This window comes from Macaca nemestrina, chromosome 4, assembly GCF_043159975.1.
Source record: "Macaca nemestrina isolate mMacNem1 chromosome 4, mMacNem.hap1, whole genome shotgun sequence".
Classification (NCBI taxonomy): domain Eukaryota; kingdom Metazoa; phylum Chordata; class Mammalia; order Primates; family Cercopithecidae; genus Macaca; species Macaca nemestrina.
Window position 1 is genome coordinate 5377658 of NC_092128.1, and position 22160 is coordinate 5399817.

The 22160-nt window shown below is 41.0% G+C and overlaps 1 protein-coding gene and 1 long non-coding RNA gene across 3 annotated transcripts in view; both read right to left on the reverse strand.

The window, feature by feature from the left end:
• LOC105474942 (dipeptidyl peptidase like 6) overlaps positions 1 to 22160 on the reverse strand; it is a 1161442-nt gene that overhangs the window by 933648 nt on the left and 205634 nt on the right. The gene's annotated exons all lie outside the window — the stretch shown is intronic.
• LOC139362680 (uncharacterized) overlaps positions 1 to 22160 on the reverse strand; it is a 69700-nt gene that overhangs the window by 17382 nt on the left and 30158 nt on the right. Inside the window, exon 2 of the long non-coding RNA XR_011621834.1 lies at positions 1 to 22108. This exon is cut by the window's left edge and continues 17382 nt beyond it. This is a non-coding gene — a long non-coding RNA (uncharacterized lncRNA). The remainder of the gene's footprint in view (positions 22109 to 22160) is intronic.

Sequence of the window (22160 nt, forward strand, 5' to 3'; positions counted from 1 at the left end):
TAACTACTGGGTAAATAATGAAATTAAGGCAGAAATAAATAAGTTCTTTGAAACCAATGAGAACAAAGACACAATGTACCAGAATCTCTGGAACAAAGCTAAAGCAGTGTTTAGAGGGAAATTTTTAGTACTACATGCCCACATGAGAAAGCAAGAAAGGTCTAAGATTGACACCCTAACTTCACAATCAGAAGAACTAGAGAAGCAAGAGCAAACAAATTCAAAAGCTGGCAGAAACGATAAATAACGAAGATCAGAGCAGAACTGAAGGAGATAGAGACGAAAAACCCTTCAAAAAATCAATGAATCCAGGAGCTGGTTTTTTGAAAAGATTAACGAAATAGGCCACTAGCCAGACTAACAAAGAAGAAAAGAGAAAAGAATCAAATAGATGCAATAAAAAATGATAAAGGGGATATCAACACTGATCTCACACAAAATACACACTACCATCAGAGAATACTATAAACACGTTTATGCAAATAAACTAGAAAATCTGGAAGAAACTGATAAATTCCTGGACACATACACCCTCCCAAGACTCAACCACGAAGAAGTCAAATCCCTGAATAGACCAATAACAAGCTCTGAAATTGAGACGGTAATTAATAGCCTACCAACCAAGAAAAGCCCAGGACCAGATGGATTCATAGCCAAATTCTACCAGAGGTACAAGGAGGAGCTGGTACCATTACTTCTAAAACTATTCCAAAGAATAGAATAAGAGGGAATCCTCCCTAACTCATTTTATGAGGTCAGCATGATCCTGATACCAAAACCTTGCAGAGACACAACTAAAAAAGAAAATTTCAGGCCAATATCACTAATGAACATTGATTCAAAAATCCTCAATAAAATGCTGGCAAACCGAATACAGCAGCACATCAAAAAGCTTATCCACCATGATCAACTCAGTTTCATCTCCGGGATGTGAAGATGGTTCAACATACGCAAATCAATAAATGTAATCCATCACATAAACGGAACCAATGACAAAAACCATATGATTATCTCAATTGATGCAGAAAAGGCCTTTGATAAAATTCAACACCACTTCATGCTAAAAACACTCAATAAACTAGGTATTGATGGAATGTATCTCAAAATAATAAGAGCTATTTATGAAATTCCCACAGCCAATATCACACTGAATGAGCAAAACCTGGAAGGATTCTCTTTGAAAACTGGCACAAGACAAGGATGACCTCTCTCACCACTCCTATTCAACATAGTATTGGGAGTTCTGGCCAGGGCAATCAGGCAAAAGAAAGAAATAAAGCGTATTCAAATAGGAAGAGAGGAAGTCAAATTATTTGTCTGCAGATGACATGATTGTATATTTAGAAAAATCCATGATGTCAGCCCCAAAACTCCTTAAGCTGATAAGCAACTTCAACAAAGTCTCAGGATACAAAATCAATGTGCAAAAATCTACAAGCATTCCTATACACCAATAACAGACAAACAGAGAGCCAAATCATGAGTGAACGCCCATTCACAATTGCTACAAAGAGAATAAAATACCTAGGAATCCAACTTACAAGGGGTGTGAAGGACCTCTTCAAGGAGAACTAAAAACCACTGCTCAAGGAAATAAGACAGGACACAAACACATGGAAAAACATTCCATAATCATGGATAGGAAGAATCAATCTTGTGAAAATGGCCATATTGCCCAAAGTAATTTATAGATTCAATGCTATTCCCATCAAGCTACCACTGACTTTCTTCGCAGAATTAGAAAAATCTACTTTAAATTTCATATGGAACCGAAAAAAGAGCCCATATAGCCAAGACAATCCCAAGGAAAAAGAATAAAGCTGGAGGCATCATGCTACCTGACTTCAAACTATACTACAAGGCTACTGTAAGCAAAACAGCATAGCACTGGTACTAAAACAGATATATTGACCAATGAAACAGAACAGAGGCCTCAGAAGTAACACCACACATCTACAACCATCTGTTATTTGACAAACCTGACAAAAACAAGCAATGGAGAAAAGATTCCCTATTTAATAAATGGTGGTGGGAAACTGGTTAGCCCTATGCAGAAAACTGAAACTGGACCTTTTCCTTACACCTTATACAAAAATTAACTCAAGATGGATTAAAGATTTAAATGTAAGACCTAAAACCATAAAACCCTAGAAGAAAACCTAGGCAATACCATTCAGGACATAGGCATGGGCAAAGACTGCATGACTAAAATGCCAAAAGCAATTGCAAGAAAAGCCAAAATTGACAATTGGATCTAAGTAAATTAAACAGCGTCTGCACAGCAAAAACAAAAAACAAAACAAAACAAACAAACAAACTATCATCAGAGTGAACAGGCAACCTACAGAACGGGAGAAAATTTTTGCAATCTATCCATCTGACAAAGGACTAATATCCAGAATCTACAAGGAACCTAAACAAATTTACAAGAAAAAGCAACCCCATCAAAAAGTGGGTGAAGGATATGAACAGACATCTTTCAAAAGAAGATATTTATGAGGCCAACAAACATGAAAACAGTTCACCATCACTGGTCATTAGAGAAATGCGAATCAAAACCACAATGAGATACCATCTCATGCCAGTTAGAATGGTGATCATTAAAAAGTCAGGAAACAACAGATACTGGATAGAATGTGGAGAAACAACAACACTTTTACACTGTTAGTGGGAGTGTAAATTAGTTCAACCATTGTGGAAGACAGTGTGGTGATTCCTCAAGGATCTAGAACTAGAAATACCATTTGACCCAGCAATCCTATTACTGGGTATATACCCAAAGGATTATAAATCATTCTGCTATAAAGACACGTATGTTTTTTTTGGTTTTTTTGTTTGTTTGTTTTTTGTTTTTTTTTTGAGACGGAGTCTCGCTCTGTCGCCCAGGCTGGAGTGCAGAAGCCGGATCTCAGCTCACTGCAAGCTCTGCCTCCCGGGTTCACGCCATTCTCCTGCCTCAGCCTCCTGAGTAGCTAGGACTACAGGCGCCCGCCGCCTCACCCGGCTAGTTTTTTGTATTTTTTAGTAGAGACGGGGTTTTACCGGGTTAGCCAGGATGGTCTTGATCTCCTGACCTCGTGATCCGCCTGTCTCGGCCTCCCAAAGTGCTGGGATTACAGGCTTGAGCCACCGCGCCCGGCAAGACACGTATGTTTATTGTGGCACTATTCACAATAGCAAAAGCTTAGAACCAACCCAAATGCCCATCAGTGATAGACTAGATAAAGAAAATGTGGCATATATACACCATGGAATACTATGCAGCCATAAAAAAGAATGAGTTCATGTCCTTTGCAGGGACATGGATGAAGCTGGAAACCATCATTCTCAGCAAACAAACACAGGAACAGAAAACCAAACACTGCATGCTCTCACTCATAGGTGGGAGTTGAACAATGAGAACATATAGGTACAGGGAGGGGAACATCACACACTGGGGTCTGTTGCAGGGTAGGGGACAAGAGGAGGGATAGCATTAGGAGAAATACCTAATGTAGATGACAGGTTGATGGGTGCAGCAAACCACCATGGCACATGTATACCTACATAACAAACCTGCACATTCCGCACATGTATACAAGAACTTAAACTATCGTTAAAAAAATAAAATCAGGAAAAAAAAAGAATGAAGCTGGGGCCTGGAGAAACAAAGATAAATAACTCGGGCACTTCTCATAAGGAGCTGGTGACCTAGAGACAAATGCACATAAAGCTGTTATAATAAATGTGATATAATAGAGGGAGAAAGACCACTGAAACCCAGTACTGATGGTGGCAAAAGCTGCTGCTGTCAGCCACAACTGTGCAGCTCCTCTTCCCTAGTGTGAGTTTGCTGCTGGGTGGCAGCTTCCTGGCCTGGGACTATACTTCCAGAGGCATCTCTTTCACACAAATGTAGTCATGGTCAAGTTTTGTAATAAGAGCTGATCAAAGCAAAGGTCAGCACACACATGCACACACCTACCTATTGGTACCTACTTAATGCAAGTGCTACCTACCATGTTATGCTTTGGGCCATGAGGAGTCAAGGAACTCCTAGAGAGAAAAACAGAAAGAAAACATGAAGATTTCTGTATTTAAGGCTCTTTGGTGACATGAAGAAGATGCAGAAGCCCCTGCAGCTTAGAAGAAGTGTGCAGAATGAAAAGTGAGCCTACGATGCACAGCAGAGCAGAGGGTGCTATCCCCTGAGCACGACCGTGGCTCATCCCAACCCTGAGGTCCCAGGCCAGGGAGCCACGTGGCAAGGCTGAGCTCTCCTGGTGGAGCATGAGGTGTGAGGGAGGGGCCCAGTGGCAGCACCAACGTCCCTTCCATCTCTTCAGCATGTTTAGGATCATGCCTCCCCTGACTTAGAAATAAAGTCCAGCAACCAAGTCTCCACGGGCATCTTTTGATGAATTATACTCCCTCCTTTTATGTCAGATGTTCCTTAATGCTTCATTGTGACTTCCAGGTAGCTGAGCTTTTGAAAATATTCATTTTTTCCTTCTGCATGAAAATCATTTCTTGCCCTCCCAACCTGATTCAACATCAGATCTTTTACTTTCACTATAAAACTATTTCTCAGTATGTTTCAATAGAAGTTGCAGTTCTCACTGTTTTTAGCAAAATATATTTTTCCATGATCAGTGTTTAAATGTATGAGTGCAGTTTTAGTGAAATATCTTCATGATGACCTCTGGATCCCTGGAGGGATAATAAGACTACAACACCACAGGAACCTTTCCTTTAAACCAGGGTTGGCTCTTGACGGAGTGGTATGCAATCGGTTCTTCATGTTTCTGTTGTTAGCTGGATCAGATTTCCGCACTGTAGTCTGTTAGAGAAATGCGCCCGAGAATATGTATAAAGCTATCTCAGACGCTTCAATGTTTAAGACGAGAGAACACGGGGTTCGTTTGTTCCATCACATTCTACACTTTCCCCTATATCTCTGGGGATCCTGGCTTCTTTTACTTTCAATACAGACTTCTTATTATTACAGGTTTGCAGTACATGCTCTCCTTCACCCTTATTCAGGTTTACAGTTCACACTCCCCTTCACCCTTCCCACTTCATGTCCAAGCATAGCCTAAGACCTCGCACACTGCAGGTAATAATAATAACAGTAGCAACAAGAATGATAGTAAATGAAATTTACTGAGCATTTTCTACATGCTGGGCACTTGTTAAAGAGCTTTTCAATTAACCACTCATTTAATTGTAATAATACCCATGTGAAATAGATATTATTGTCCCCATCTTACACAGGGAAAGACTGAGGCTAAGAGAGGTTTCGTAAGTTACCTCCGACCTCACATTGAGTGACGGCCACAGCCACTATTTGATTTCAAGCTTTTAGACTTCGATATCTATGCTATGTTGCTTTTATCATATTTTCCTTTTTCTTGAAGGATTTGCAATGAAGATGTGAAGAAAATTATTATCTTGACTTCCAATTCATGTTTTACCATTTTGATATTAAGGAAAAGTAATCAAATTCTTATTCTGACCAAGGTCTTACAGGGAAATTTTAGGTATAATTTACTCTACCAAGTAAAAAAAAAAAAAAAAAAAAGAAGAACTCTCATTGCAGTATGTTTTTTAGAAAATATACCATAGTTTTTTCTCTCTTAGTTCAAGCTGCCTTAATTCCCTGTAGACCCCCTATAGACCCGTAACAGGGAGACTTGCTCTGAAACTTGCAGGGCCTCTGGGTAAAATGATCCCCACTTTCCTGAAATATAACTGTTTTGGTAAAATTTCTCTAATAGAGAGTCTAGAAAATCTTTATAGGCTTAAGTTCCCCGGCACTTTGTGGAGCTTTGTGTGTGTATGGCGGGGGGGGGTTCCTATTTCTAAGGATCTATCCCCAGGGCTTACACCTAGCAGTGGTTTCACAGAAGACTCCTTTCATAAGTGAAATAATTTTTTTTTGTAAAACTAAGGATTCTTGCTTTTTTGCATTTGATATTTCTTCCACTACATTTTCTTTATTTGGCTGTATACCCGAATTCCCCAGTTCTAGCAAATTTAAGATTCCCACCATGTACCTAGATTTGTGTCTCACGGGTACTCCAGTGCCTACTGTTCTGGCTGGCACATAGTAGGTATTTAGTATTTGCTAAGTAAAAAGGAACATTGGATTAATTGAATTCGATTCCCTGAAACAGGATTTGAAGCCTCAGCCAAATGTGAGCCCTCCCTGGACATGGTCGAAGAAGCCAGCGCATTAGGAAGGATTAGCTTCATTGCCAGCCAGAAAAACACTCCAGAGTGACAACTTAGTTGAGTCCTGCTGCAGGCTCGGTTCTGGTTTGCTGCAGGCAGGGCCGCTCTCTCTGGCTGAACTGAGCACAGAGATTGTGCAGCAAAGTAAACAGCTGACTGCCTTACACCAGCGTCTCTCTGATGACAGAGCGCTTGACTTCAAGTGCCAACAAACAGACTCTGAAATGAGACTGGATTTGAAACAAAGGGCAGAATGTTCAAACACTTTGCAATTGACCCTCAGGGCCCCATGCTGGAGTCAGTGAGCCTTGGAGACAACAGGAGAGAGTCTAGAAGAAAGAATTGTGGAAGATTTTCTCGCTTAAGTTAACTGGAATACTCTGCAGTTGTATTTGACTTCTTCTGTTCCCCTCTTTCTCTTGCACATTTACACATTCCCATACATTTATGATTTGGAATCAGGAAAGGGACTGTAGGCTCTGAAAGCTGAAAGAGATCATCTAATCCACACCCTTCTTTTTGGGGGTCACAAATAAGTGCATTTAAAATCCTTTATTCTTTAGGAACTACATCTCTGAAAATACGAAGCTCCATGGTCACAATTCCACAAGGGAAATGAGAGAGTTGTCGCTGCAGAGCAAGATGAAGCACACTTGCCAGGCATCCGCCGCACACTGAATCAGCCCACTGTCTATGGGAACGTTACTACAAAAGGCGCAAGTGGCTTATCTGAAACACCCCACCTAGGATGCAATCCTGCACTGCCTTAATAAGCCCAACAATCACTATGTGCTTTGGTTTGGACAGAAAAAGCCCACAGATTCTCATAAAGAAAGGCTTTATTAAGACGGGTCAGGCTCCAATGTGCCCAATCCTTCGCAGATTATTGGACCTGCCTAGGGAAGTCCTCCTTCTGAGCACCTTGTCTGTGGTATGTTCACGGTTGTATGCAGGACTAGCGAGGATGGCTAAGGGTTCATTAGGTAAAACTTTTAAAATTGCCAAAATGAAGCTACGCCAGCCTTTCCCTAAGATCTCCTGCCTTCTAAAACCAGATGTAGATTAAGACAAGAGTTACAGCTTCTACATTCAAAAGGAACCATGCAAATTATGACAGGTACGGTTTCCTGAACACATTAAAGCTTCTGTAGTCCACACTCTGTTCTGAACCACCAGGAAGAAACCTCAGAGGACCTGCGGGACCACAGCTCTCCCTCTGGAGCAATAAGAGAAGAGACTGAAATATCCTACCATTAGACACACACACACACACACACACACAAAGAGCGATGGTGAACATGTTGCTCTAAGCGCCAGATTCCCCACCAGACTCCCACCTCTATTGCCTGACCCAGGACTAAAGATGGATTCATGGATTGACTTAAGCTTTGAGTTAACATAATGGGAAAAAGAAAATGGATTAAGGGCTGCCCAGGAATTCCTCCCCAATCTTCCCCATGGGACCTCCACATAGTCCATTTTAGATTATGCCTACTTGGCTGCATTTGACTGAATGTTTGAAAAGGATTGCTTGATTCAGGTTGGAGCAACGGCTTAACCTTTCTAGACTTCCATCAGCTCTTAATGTCTCACGCCACACCCCAAAATTCCGCAGCAGCGCTTAATTCTGCATGCGACTAATGTCAGTGTTTATTTCAGAGAGGAGGAAAACCAAGGAGAGGGAGCCTTATATAAAGAATGAATGCTTAAATCAAATACCAATAACCATAAAGCAGAAAAACATATTCGTTTTATTGTAATTTTTCTTTCCACAGTTTTCACTAAAAAAATTTTGCGACTTGTATTAATATGTTTTCAATTATATATTAAAGTATACCTACTTACCTCTATGAGCTAATTCAAACCAAAACAATGCATATTTACACAGGACCTGATTTCCAAAAGCACCGTCACATCTAACCTACTTTTAGACTAAATTACATTATTTTATTTAAAGACGTAAAACATATTAAGAAGATTTATAGTCCTCCTTCTATTTAAATAAATTCCTAAATGCCTTCACGTGGTCTATTTTAATGTGAGCTTCACAAAATGTTGGAAGATAACAGAAGTAGACTATTTTACACATGGCAATACTGATACCATACTGAGGCTCAGGGATAACAAATTACCTGATCAAATTCATACCCCCCCCAACCAAAAAAAAAAAGCAGTTGCAATTTACGAAGTTGCTACCATGTGCCTTGATTGGCAGTTTCCAGTATTAGTTCCTGGAGTGACTGTCCACAATTCTGACAATTCTGAACACAGTCAGCACATATCCGTGGGTACTTCCCAAATGCCACTGCACTACCAAGTGAGATCAAACCCTCCTGCCCCTCAGCTCCTTAGAAGAATTTCAACCTGTCTGAAGATATTGGGAGTACTAGAGCATGCTGCCTAAATTGCTTCAGTTTGCAAATACTTCAGTTTTGGTAGGCATCTCAGAGCCATCTCAGAGCCATCTCAGTGACCTCACATAAGACAGGTCAGAATCAGCTTAGAGGAGCTAGCCCCATGCTTCACACAAGTAGGTTCACATTAGTTTCCCTGGTGTAGCTTTAATAGAACACTGGTGCCTGGTATTTTGACTTAGTGTGTGTGAGGCAAAACAGCATCAGTGTTTTCCTAGACACTCCCCAGGTCAACCTAATGTGTGATGGAGAACCATGAACCCCAGAATGGTGGTCCCAGCCTCATGCTCTACCCAGGGCTTGCTCTACTCAGGGATTGCCATTTCTGACCTTCACTCCTCCTAGAGCACATCTGCCTCTGGGAGTTTCTCTCATGCAGCCTTCCTTCATGAAATCAGAGACGCAAGATCAGTGTGACAGTAAACCTATAGACTTCTGCTTCTCGACGTAAAGGAATAACCGGGACTAGATTTACTCTCCTTTCTACAATGAGAACATTGGGAAAATACGTGAATGATGTGTTTTAGACTTTGGACAACAGGCAGTACGAGAGAGTCATCTGTAAGAGACAGGAAACAAACAGTTGAGCTTACAAGGGCCCCAGCTCACTGCCTAGAGAAAGCTTCCAGATCACAGCCTAAGAAAGGAGACTGAGATACGACTTGGTGGCCTTACGAAGTGAGGACACAAAGCCTAGAGTTCCAGGAGTTCGGTAAAGCTAGAAGTTATGGAGCAGGGTGTTGGAGAGAGGGTGCTTCAGGAAGACCTGAGTTCTGGGGACCTGCAGCAGAGTCCTATGGGACCATTAGCTGACTACTTAATCTGTGTAAAAATGTGAGTGTGAAATGAACAAAAATTAAATAATTGCATATCAAAATTCATAGAATGCATGCAAGGAAGTGCTAAGAGGAAATTTATGGCATTTTCCATAACCCAGGAACTCTCATAACCTGTCAGAAGATATCTATGAGAAACCGACAAGTAACAGTATACTGAGTGGTTGAATACTGAACACTTTTCCCCTTAGATCAAGAACCAGGCAGAGACTTAATCTCTCACACTTCTAGTTATCACTGTACTGGCAGTCCTAGCCAGTGTGATAAGGTACGAAAAGGAAATAAAAGCAATGAAAATCAGAAACTAGTAAGTAAAACTGGCTTGATTTGCAGATAAAATGAACGGCTATGTAGAAAATCCTAAGAAATGTATGGAAAAACTACAAAATCAATCAAACAGGTCAGCAAGTTTGTAGGATAAAAAGTTAATTTACAGAAATAAATAACATTTCTGTATACTAACAATTGGAAATAGAAAGTTGAAAATTCAGAACACATTTTGAATAGTCTCAAAAACATCATCTAAGTGATAAACTTAAAAAAAAGTGTGATGTTTGTAAAAATTTAAAATAGTTAAATAAAGATATCTACATGCAAATACACTTAACATTACTAATATGTCAATTCTCCCAAAATTGATGTATAGAGTTAATGCAATCTTAATATTCCAGGTGGATTTTCTGTAGAAATTGGCAAGCTTATCCTAAAATTTATATTGAAATGTGAGTAATCTAAAATAGCCAAAACAATTTTAAAGAGGAAGAAAATCTGAAGACTTAAATGACCTGATTTTAAGTCTTTTTAAAAGTTAAAGTAGTCAAGACATTGTAATAATGTTGCAAAGGTAGTCAAATAGATCAGTGGAACAGAATAGAGTCCAGAAACAGACGCATCCATCAACAGCAAATTCGTTTTCAATAAAAATACAAGTAAAAGCAACTCCATGGAGATAATCATCATTTCAACATAACATAATGAACAAACTGGACATTCACATACCAGCAAAAAGGATCCTTGATCATTACTTTATAACATCTACAAAATTTAACATGAACTGCATTACAGATCTAAATGTGCAAATTAAAACTATAAAATTTCTAGAAACAAACAAAATAAACGTAATGACCTTGGCTGAGACAAAACTTTCTTAAATAGAGCGTGACAGTCAAAATCACGAAAGAAAAAAGTTGATAAATTAGATTTGGTGAAAAATGAAAAAACTCTGCACATCAAAAGACACTATTAAGGCTGTTAAAGAAATGACGGCAGGCAACATTCTGGAATAAACTACCTGCGAAACATTTATTTGACAGTATATATTTAGAGATCTTACAATTCAATAATAGGAAGGCAATGTCCAATAATAAATTGGTCAAGGAGTTGCATGAACCTTTTGTCAGTGAAGTTACAGGTGGCAAATAAATACACAAAAATATACTCATCATTTGTCACAATCTGCAAGTTTCTAATAACGTTAAACATAAACTTATAGACCAGTAATTCTACTAAATATTTTGCTAAAAGAATAAAAATTTTCACAGAATTGCCTATACATGAGTGTTCATAGCTTTATTAAAAATAGCAAAAACAGGAAAGAACTCAAATGTCCATCAACTGTTGAATGGATCAATACACTAAGTTATGTCCATATAATGAAATTCTACATAATAATAACCAAGAATTGAACTACTGATAAGCATGCATCAACACGGATAAATCTTGAAGGTACTATACTAAGAAGGAGGCCAGACCCAAATGATATGTACTCCATGATTCCATTTATATGAAATTCTAGAAAGGACTTGAACCACAGTGTTAGAAAGCAGACCACTGATTTCCAAGGGCTGGCGTGTAAAGGAAGGGATTGCCTGTAAAAGATAGAGGGGAACTGTTTTTAAGGATGAAATCGTTTTGTATCATAATTGTGCTCACATGACTACACATTTTTTCAAAACTCATTAAAATGTACTCTTATATTACAGAATGTGAATGAATGTATACTATACCTCAATAAAGATGACCCAAAAATGAATAGAAAATTTTACAAAAGAGAGAGGGAGAAATAGAATATGAACTTATCATGCAATGAAGGAAAACAATCACAGGGGAAAGCCCAGTCGCCAAGGTATCCTGACTTAGATGCCCTTCTGTCAAAGTTTTGGGGAATATGATGTAATTCAGTGAGTTTATCTCTGAAATATGATGCATTTGTTAGAAGCAAAGTTCAAGTAACACTATTAAAGCTTAAAAGCAAAGAAAGTAATTTTTAAAATAAGCAACAGGATGAGAACTTTATCCCAAAAAGCTGCTCTTGTGTTAAAGTAGCTAGAACAAAACTGTCAGAATCACTCTCCTTAGAACTCTGCAAAATAACCAAAGGCTTACAAGAATCGGAGGAGTATTTGTTCAACAAAAAAATAGCTGAATCTTAGCCAGGACGGGAGCTACACCACTTGGGAGCTATCCTCACTACCTGGGAGAGATTTGTGTCACTCTAACATGGCAAGGTACCAACCCTCTGCCTCCAGTTCATCAGATTAAACACGGAGTTACCACGTGACCCAGGAATTCCACTCTTAAGTATCTACCCAAGAGAAACAAAAACATGAGTGAGAACATGCAGTGTTTGGTTTTCTGTTCTTGCAATAGTTTGCTGACAATGATGGTTTCCAGCTGCATCCATGTCCCTACAAAGGACATGAACTCATCCTTTTTTATGGCTGCATAGTATTCCATGGTGTATATGTGCCACATTTTCTTAATCCAGTCTGTCATTGATGGACATTTGGGTTGGTTCCAAGTCTTTGCTATTGTGAATAGTGCCGCGATAAACATACGTGTGTGTGTGTCTTTATAGCAGAATGATTTATAATCCTTTGGGTATACACCCAGTAATGGGATGGCTGGGTCAAATGGTATTTCTAGTTCTAGATCCTTGAGGAATCGCCACACTGTCTTCCACAATGGTTGACCTAGTTTACAGTACTACTAACAGTGTAAAAGTGTTCCTATTTCTCCACATCCTCTCCAGCACCTGTTGTTTCCTGACTTTTTAATGATTGTCATTCTAACTGGTGTGAGATGGTATCTCACTGTGGTTTTGATTTGCATTTCTCTGATGGTGAGTGATGATGAGCATTTTTTCATGTGTCTGTTGGCTGCATAAATGTCATCTTTTGAGAAGTGTCTGTTCATATCCTTTGCCCACTTTTTGATGGGGTTGTTTTTTTCTTGTACATTTGTTTGAGTTCTTTGCAGGTTCTGGATATTAGCCCTTTGTCAGATGAGTAGATTGCAAAAATTTTCTCCCATTTTGTAAGTTGCCTGTTCACTCTGATGGTAGTTTCTTTTGCTGTGCAGAAATCCTTTAGTTTAATTAGATCCCATTTGTCAATTTTAGCTTTTGTTGCCATTGCTTTTGGTGTTTTAGACATGAAGTCCTTGCCCATGCCTATGTCCTGAATGGTTTTGCCTAGGTTTTCTTCTAGGGTTTTTATGGTTTGAGGTCTAACATTTCAGTCTCTAATCCATCCTGAATTAATTTTTATACAAGTTTTAAGGAAGGGATCCAGTTTCAGCTTTCTACTTATGGTTAGCCAGTTTTCCTAGCACCATTTATTAAATAGGGAATCCTTTCCCCATTTCTTGTTTTTGTCAGGTTTGTCAAAGATCAGATGGTTGTAGATGTGTGGTATTATTTCTGAGGGCTCTGTTCTGTTCCATTGGTCTATATCTCTGTTTTGGTACCAGTACCATGCTGTTTTGGTTACTGTAGCCTTATAATATAGCTTGAAGTCAGGTAGCATGATGCCTCTGGCTTTGTTCTTTTGGTTTAGGATTGTCTTGGCAATGCAGGCTCTTTTTTGGCAATGCAGGCTCTTTTTTGGCTCTTGTCTTGGCAATGCAGGCTCTTAAAGCAGTTTTTTCCAATTCTGTGAAGAAAGTTATTGGTAGCTTAATGGGGATGGCATTGAATCTATAAATTACCTTGGGCAGTATGGCCATTTTCATGATATTGATTCTTCCTATCCATGAATATGGAATGTTCTTCCATTTGTTTGTGTCCTCTTTTATTTCATTGAGCAGTGGTTTGTAGTTCTCCTTGAAGAGGTCCTTTACATTCCTTGTAAGTTGGATTCCTAGGAATTTTACTCTCTTTGAAGGAATTGTGAATGAGAGTTCACTCATGATTTGGCTCTCTGTTTGTTATTGGTGTATAAGAATGCTATTGACTTTTGCACACTGATTTTGTATCCTGAGACTTTGCTGAAGTTGCTTATCAGCTTAAGGAGATTTGGGACTGAGACAATGGGGTTTTCTAAATATACAATCATGTCATCTGCAAACAGGGACAATTTGACTTCTTCTTTTCCTAATGAATACCCTGTATTTCTTTATCCTGCCTGATTGCCCTGGCCAGAACTTCCAACACTATGTTGAATAGGAGTGGTGAGAGAGGGCATCCCTGTCTTGTGCCAGTTTTCAAAGGGAATGCTTCCAGTTTTTGCCCATTCAGTATGATATTGGCTGTGGGTTTGTCATAAATAGCTCTTATTATTTTGAGATACGTTCCATCAATACTGAATTTATTGAGAGTTTTTAGCATGAAAGGCTGTTGAATTTTGTCAAAGGCCTTTTCTGCATCTATTGAGATAATCATGTGGTTTTTGTCTTTGGTTCTGTTTATATGCTGGATTATGTTTATTGATTTGTGTATATTGAGCCAGTCTTGAATCCCAGGGATGAAGCCCACTTGATCATGGTGGATAAACTTTTTGATGTGCTGCTGGATTCGGTTTGCCAGTATTTTACTGAGGATTTTTGCATCGATGTTCATTAGGGATATTGGTCTAAAATTCTCTTTTTTTGTTGTGTCTCTGCCAGGCTTTGGTATCAGGATGATGTTGGCCTCATAAAATGAGTTAGGGAGGATTCCCTCTTTTTCTATTGATTGGAATAGTTTCAGAAGGAATGGTACCAGCTCCTCCTTGTACCTCTGGTAAAATTTGGCTGTGGGAATTGAACAATGAGAACACTTGGATACAGGAAGGGGGACATCACACACCGGGGCCTGTTTTGGGGTGGGGCAGAGGGTAGGAATAGCATTAGGAGATATACCTAATGTAAATGACGAGTTAATGGGTGCAGACCACCAACAGGCACATGTATACATATGTAACAAACCTGCACGTTGTGCACATGTACCCTAGAACGTAAAGTATAATAAAAAAAGAGAAACAAAAAAAATGTCCACACAAAAGCATGTTCACAAATATTCATAGTAGCACCACTCGTAATATCCAAAAAGTGGAAAGAACCCCAACGTCCACCATTGATGAACAGATAAATAAAATGTGGTGTATACACCCAATGGGATGGCTTGGTCATAAAAAGCAATGAAGTACTGACATGCTACTATGTAAATGAACCTTGAAAACATCATGCTGTGTGAAAGAAGCCAGCCATGAAAGATGACACAGTGTATGACTCCATTTATACGAAATGGCCAGAATAGGAAAACTCATAGAAACTAAAAGAAGAATAGTGGTTTTCAGGGGCTAGGGGACAGGGTAGATGGGGAATAACTGCTAATAGGTTTGAAGTTTCTCTTTAGAGGTGATAAAAATATTCTAAGCTTAGGTCATGGTATAGGTTGCATAACTCTCTGAATATACTAAAAACCAAAATATTGTATGCTTTAAAAATGTCAATTTTTCACAAAAGGTCTAATATCCAGAATCCATAAGGAATTTAAAATAAACAAGCAAAAAACAAATAACCACATTAAAACGTGGACAAAGAATATGAACAGACACGTCTCAAAAGAAGACATACGAGCGGCCAACAAACATGAAAAAATGCTAAACATCACTCATCATCAGAGAAATGCAAATCGAAACCACAATGAGATACCGTCTCACGCACAATGAGTTACCATCTCATACCAATAGGATGGTTTTTGTTAAAAAGTCAAATAACAACAAATGCTGTCGAGGCTATGGAGCAAAGCTCATACACTGTCAGTGGGAATGGATGATAATCCCAGCCACTGTGAAGAGCAGGTTGGAGATTTCTCAAAGAACTACCATTTGACAAATGAAATACCATTTGACCCAGCAATCCCACTACTGAGTATATATCCAAAGGAAAATAAATAATTCTATTAAAAGATATGTGTATACATATGTTCCTTCCAGCACTACTCATAATACCAAAAATATGGAATCAACCCAGGTGCCTACCAACGGTGAACTGGATAAAGAAAATGTGGTACATATACGCCATGGAATACTACACAGCCACAAAAAAGGATGAAATCATATGAATGATTTCATATGAAATCAAAGAATGAAAAGACTCACTAACTCAGCTGTTTTTCTCAGAGTCCTCTATCTAGATCTTTAAATTAATTATTCCTCATCTGATTCCTGTTCCTAAACTCTAGCAACCCTAAATGTGAGCTCATTAATAGTTTGTGAAAGAGAATTAAAACTCTCTCTCATGCACACAGGACAAATTCCATGAAGCAACACCAACAGTGTATCACAGGCAGCTCTCATGCTCGCAACAGGAAATCAGAGAGACACACTGATGTTAGGCTGGACCCGAGTTTTGTAACAGCTGCAGAACAGCCCTGCATTCGATGAGCCAGGGAAAAACTCCAGAGGTCAGCTAATGGACTAGTCACAGCAACGATGTGACAAGGAACCAACTCTCCCCTCCCCAATCACTACAAGGAAGGCTGGGGAATTCTACGGAGTTGTTGTAACTACCGCACTGCAAGCTGCTGTCCTGTCAAGCTGAAGTTAGATGTTCCTTGCTCATGCTCTGGCCTCTTTTCCACTGTGGCTCCTAGGAGCTCTGAGAGTTCAAACTGCAAGGCCATCTCCTTCAGAGAAACTGAGAACTAAGTCACATATCATGCTGTGCTTATCAGGGATGGGGAAATGCATTAGACCTGGAACATGATGAACCCAACTGCAAATCTAAATACAAGCCCAAAGCCACCGGAGTCCCCAGCACAGGACGGGCAGTGTCATGAACTCGTCCTGACCACACTCATACTCATACATGAATCCTGACCACACTCATACATTTCCCCTCACCTTTGAATACTGGATCTCTTTAGCAACTGCTTCTGACCTAGAGATTTTTTTTTAATCTTTTGTGTTTGTTTGTTTGTTTGTTTGTGAGACAGGGTCTTGCTCTGTCACTCAAGCTGGAGTGCTGTGGCACCATCAAGGCTCACTGCGGCCTTGACCTCCACCAGCTTAGCGATCGTCCCACCTCAGCCTCCCAAGTAGCTGGGACTACAGGCAGACGACACTAAGCTCAGCTAATTTTTCTATTTTTGGTAGAGATGGGGATTTTCCATGTTTCTCAAGCTGGACTTGAATTCCCGAGCTCAAGTGATCGGCCTGTCTCAGCCTCCCAACGTGCTGGGATTACAGGGATGAGCCACCACCATGCCTGGCCAAGAGATTTCTTATTTTAAGGTAAATGAGGCTTTTCACTTTGTTCCATACTTCTACTCATAGTATTTTTTTTATAAGTCTCACATCCTTAAAAAGCCAACACAGGACAGCCTGTTTAATTACTTCCTTCTCTGGAGTTAGAGGAGAAGAAGATGCACGGGAGAAGGGGCTGAGGCAGGAGGTAAAGGGCTGGGGAGACAGAGGAGGGAAGAGGACGGGAATGAAGACCCTTCTCTCTCTTTCACCACTGACAGCTGGTGCCGCCCCTGGAAGGGTGAGGATGCGTGTTTTCTCTTAGAAAAAGTTACTGCATCACAAACACCAGGTCCGATTACACACACATGAACACGTGCACAAACAAACAAAGCAATTGCTGATTTAGTGCGATATAGTTCAGGTCACAGCCCCATATATGTGTGTTTTTCAATCTAATCAGCTTACAACGTGAAAGATTCTCCAACCACTGAGAAGCTTTTTGACGCCACCAGAGGGATCGCTTTCATCATTTGTCTTTTATTCCACCCTCTCCTTCATCTTCCACATCGTGTCTGTCACTACGTCTGGACGATTCCTTTTACAAAGTCTCTCCATATCCACCTCTTCTTTAGAGTTCTAGCCAACCTCAAGGGTCTGAAAACTTATCAGTCTTTCTAGTATGACTTCCTCTGTAGGAAACTTAATCATCATCAAGTCTGTGTCATCAGAAAAATTAAATTAACACTGGCCCCATCCGAAAGCAGGTAATTCTTTTGTACAAAACAAGCCTGTTTCCAGGTTAACAGAGCAGCTACAGGTTCTGTTACCACTCAGAGTAACAAAAATATGATAGAAATGGTGCATGGGAGAATGGTGTCATCTTTCAACAGACTGATGAAACTAAGCTATTTACACCCCTGTCTGTGTAGGATGTCACTGCAGGGTCCTTGGCTTCATGCTCGGTGGCCATGCGGAGTGCTGCCTAAGGAGGGACCAGAATGGTTAACGAGGGGAAGCTGGAGAAATAACCAAACATTCAAATAGTAGATGCAGCTGAAAGGCAGATGCAAAGACACCATCATATTATCGAGACTGCAAACTGGCAACCCATTCTCAAGTGTGAACTAATAAAAGCATTAGCAAGTATATGCCCTAGATTATTTCAGAAAATAAATATTATGAGATACACTGGATAAGAGCCATGGTTACACACCAAGGAAACTCTAGCTGACAGAGAAAGCACTGTATTCTACGAGGAAACTAATAGAGCAAAAATTATTAATAGGCTTGTCACGATTAACCAAAGTCTGAACTCTTTCCATAAAAAAAGAAAGAAAGAAAGAAGCCACGGAGAAGAATGTGGAGCATCAGAGCCAAGCCTGCTCTCACGCAACCTGCTACAGATTCTCACCAGGCATCTCACAGACATGAAACCCTTTCATGATGAAGAAATCGCCACATGATGTTGGCACCGGTGGCCCAACCAGCCTACTGTTCCTGGAATATACGTGAGGACACGGAGACCTCTGAGCAGCTGTCATTCCCCTACATCTCCCAGGTAGTCGGTGCAGACTTGGGGTTTGGAGCCAGGCCTCCTGGATCCCAGGGTGGAAACACTGGCACCCCAGGAACACGTCTTCACGGAGTCCTGGTGTGCCCAGGTAGATGGCTGGTGCCGCTAGGAGACACGAGGCGCATCTCCAGAACCTGTGGTATTTTCAGAAATGCCAACAAGAGATGAATGAGACACGTTTTCCAGAAAATTCATTACATTTCAACAACTCTCAACCAGATGAACTTTTGTTTGAAGACCTGAAACTCAAGCCGGGCGCAGTGGCTCACACCTGTAATCCCAGCACTTGGGGAGGCCGAGGCAGGCGGATCACCTGAGGTCAGGAGTTTGAGACCAACCTGGCCAACATGGTGAAAACCCATCTCTACTACAAATACAAAAATTAGCCAGGTGTGGTGGGGGGTGTCTGCAATCCTAGCTACTCAGGAGGCTGAGGCAGGAGAATCGCTTGAGCCCGGGAGGTGGAGGTTGCAGTAAGCTGAGATCGCACTGCTGCAATCCAGCTTGGGCAACAGAGTGAGACTCCATCTCAAAAGTAAATAAATAAATAAATAAATAAACAAACAAACAAATAAATAAAAATTTAAAAGGCCCGAAAGTCAGTACAAGTTCAGGAAGCAGTAGTGGGCCTCATGCTATGTCCTCATCAGTCACCTCTGCTGCGAGGGCTCAGCCAAGTCTCAGGGCTCAGCCAGGCCTTGTGCACTGTGCATGCTTTACAGCAGCAGTCCCCAAATGTTCTGGCACCAGGGGCCGGTTTTGTGGAAGACGGTCTGTCCACGGATGGGACACGGGGTGGGGATGGCTTCAGGATTGAACTGCTCCACCTCAGATGTCAGGCATTAGATTCTCATAAGGAGCATGCAACATAGATCCCCCGGATGTGCAGTTCACAACAGGGTTCCCGCTCCTATGAGAATCCAATGCCACCCCTGATCTGACAGGAGGCGGGGCTTGGGCGGTCCTGCTCACTCGCCTGCTGCTCATCTCCTGTGCAGCCCTGTTCCTTACAGGCTGTAGACACATATTGGTTCACAGCCCAGGGAATGGGGACCTCTGCTCTATAGGAAGGAGTACCTGGGTGCCCTGTGTCAGACGGTGGCCTCTTGAAGCCAGACGCTTTTTCCAGCCACCCCAGGAGACAGTAAATACCAGTGAGACAACCTGGGCACTTTCTCCAGGTTTTCTCGGATTTTTTACTTTAATGCGTCCTTTGTCTTGCTATAAAGGAGCAAGACGAGGGAGAAATCACCTACACAAAAGCCCACACAGTGCCCGGCACGGAAACCAAGGGGGCGGCAAAGCTCCTTTTCAGCGCAGCCACTCAACTCCCCGACCCTTGAACCTTTCTCTGTTCTTTCTTTTCACCTCTTCTGCCTCACCTTCCCTTCTACGCTCACATTAGCTTCCCTTTAACTCCCATTTTCTACTTTCCCATATGGTATATTCCTTGAAACAATGAGAGTGCTTAGGAGGTTGTCTTAGCTCAGGGGTCTTTAATAGATATATAGAAAATAGTACAAAGCCTCTAGAGAATATAAATGAAGGAACAGTTAATTCAGACTGCGTAGGAGAGTCAAAAAAGTCCCCAGAATAGAAATCACATTAGAATTGGGTCTCGAAGGATGCGTAGGAGTCTGTGAAGCACCAAAATGAAGAAGAGCATTCCAAGAATAAACAACATAAATGAAGGTATGGAAATGAGAAATTTCATGTTACATTCAAGAAACTGCTATAGTCTTATACTGCTAAAATGCAGAGTATTTGTAGGGTGGGAAGGTGGTGTCTGAAGGTGATTCTTAGGCTTCTAGATGGTTCCACATAGGTGGATGATAGTACCAGTAACCAAGACATGAAATGCAGAGAAACGAGAACGTTTGGAGGGGCAAATAATGTGTTGGCTTCTTGACAGGTTAACTTCCTGAGCACCGGGTCTCCGTGGAGCTTCATCTAGAAACACTGAAGTTCCAAAATAAAAGCATAAGGGGTTGGGACCGACTGTACGGCATGATGGTGGTAGTTTGTGACACCAAGGAGTAGACAACATAAATCACGCAGTAACCATACGATGTTAGATCGTTAACCAGAAACATCAACATTTACAGTTCAGGCAGAGGAAGAGAAGCACAAAAGACGAGAACTCGAAAACTTTGCAGAGAAGGCAAGGAAGGCTATTATCACAGGAACAAAGGAGGAAATGAACTTCAAAAAGGAAGAAGCAGTCACATTAGCATCAGATTCTGCAGACAATATCAAATAGGATAAGGATTTAAAACAGGCCATTGGATTAAAAAGAAACGTTGCTTCACAGGGCTAGTCTTCAAAACTATTATCTCCTGGCACCTCACTTCCTTGCCAGCGCTTTACTTTTGGAGAGCTAGTCATCCGTTCAGGCTCTTGTAAGATCAAGTTTCCTGGAGAAGCATCCATGCTGCCTTTGTCCTGCCTCTAGAATGGCAGGACAGCCTTTCCCAGCAATGTGGTGCTGCCACCATATCTTTCTGCTCTGCTCTCCTCTGCAGTGTAGTCTGTGCTCCCACAGTAAACAAATCAGCCACAAGAGGGGACATATAATGGCTGTGCATGTGCTCTAGCACAGGGGTCCCTGACCCCTGAGCCAGGGATGATGGCTTCACTGTATTTATAGCCACTCCCCATCGCTCGCATTACTGCCCGAGCTCCGCCTCCCGTCAGATCAGCTGTGGCATCAGATCCTCACAGGAGTGCAAACCCTACTGTGAACAGCGCATGCGAGGGATCTAAGTTGTCAATTCCTTATGAGAATCCAATGCCTGATGATCTGTCACTGTCTCCCATCATCCCCAGATGGGGCTGTCTAGTTGCAGGAAAACAAGTTCAGGGCTCCCACTGATTCTATATTATGGGGAGTTGTACGGTTATTTCATTATATGTTACAATGTAATAAGAAAGAAAGTGCACATCAAATGCAATGTGCTTGAATCATCCTGAAACCATCCCCCTCACCCCACTTCCCAGTCCATGGAAAAATTATTGCCTTCCATGAAACCAGTCCCTGGTGCCAAAAAGTTTGGGGACCTCTGCAGGTCACAGATAGACTTACAGACAGCAGCGAGGAAAGTTCTTTGAAAACAGTATGTTCTCCATAAACCTAGAATCACGCTATCCATGCCTCTGCCTACTCTGCCTCCACAGAAGACTGGCCCTGGTTAAAAAAAAAAAAAGTGAGGAAGACAGACATGAACCATCTACCAACTTCTGACAGGAGCTTAGGCAGCTGGCGTGCGGTTTGAACTCACAGCTTGTGGATTCCTGCCACAGACTCCACCTGGCTAGGGGGTTCCTGCCTGAAACATGATGAGAGACGTAGATAAATGCCAAACACCATTGTTCTTCTTTTTTATTTTATTTTATTTTATTTTATTTATTTATTATTATTATTATACTTTAAGTTCTAGGGTACATGTGCATAACGTGCAGGTTTGTTACATATGTATACTTGTGCCATGTTGCTGTGCTGCACCCATCAACTCGTCATTTACATCAGGTAGCAGCGGCTGGGCAGCGGCTCCTCTCACCTTCCCGGATCATCTCTTTTTATTCTGAGACTTCTTAAAAATAGCTCAGAGCAATTTTCAAAGCCTAATAGTCATAAAAGAAGTATTAGGGATAATCACATGTATGGAAGCTCAAA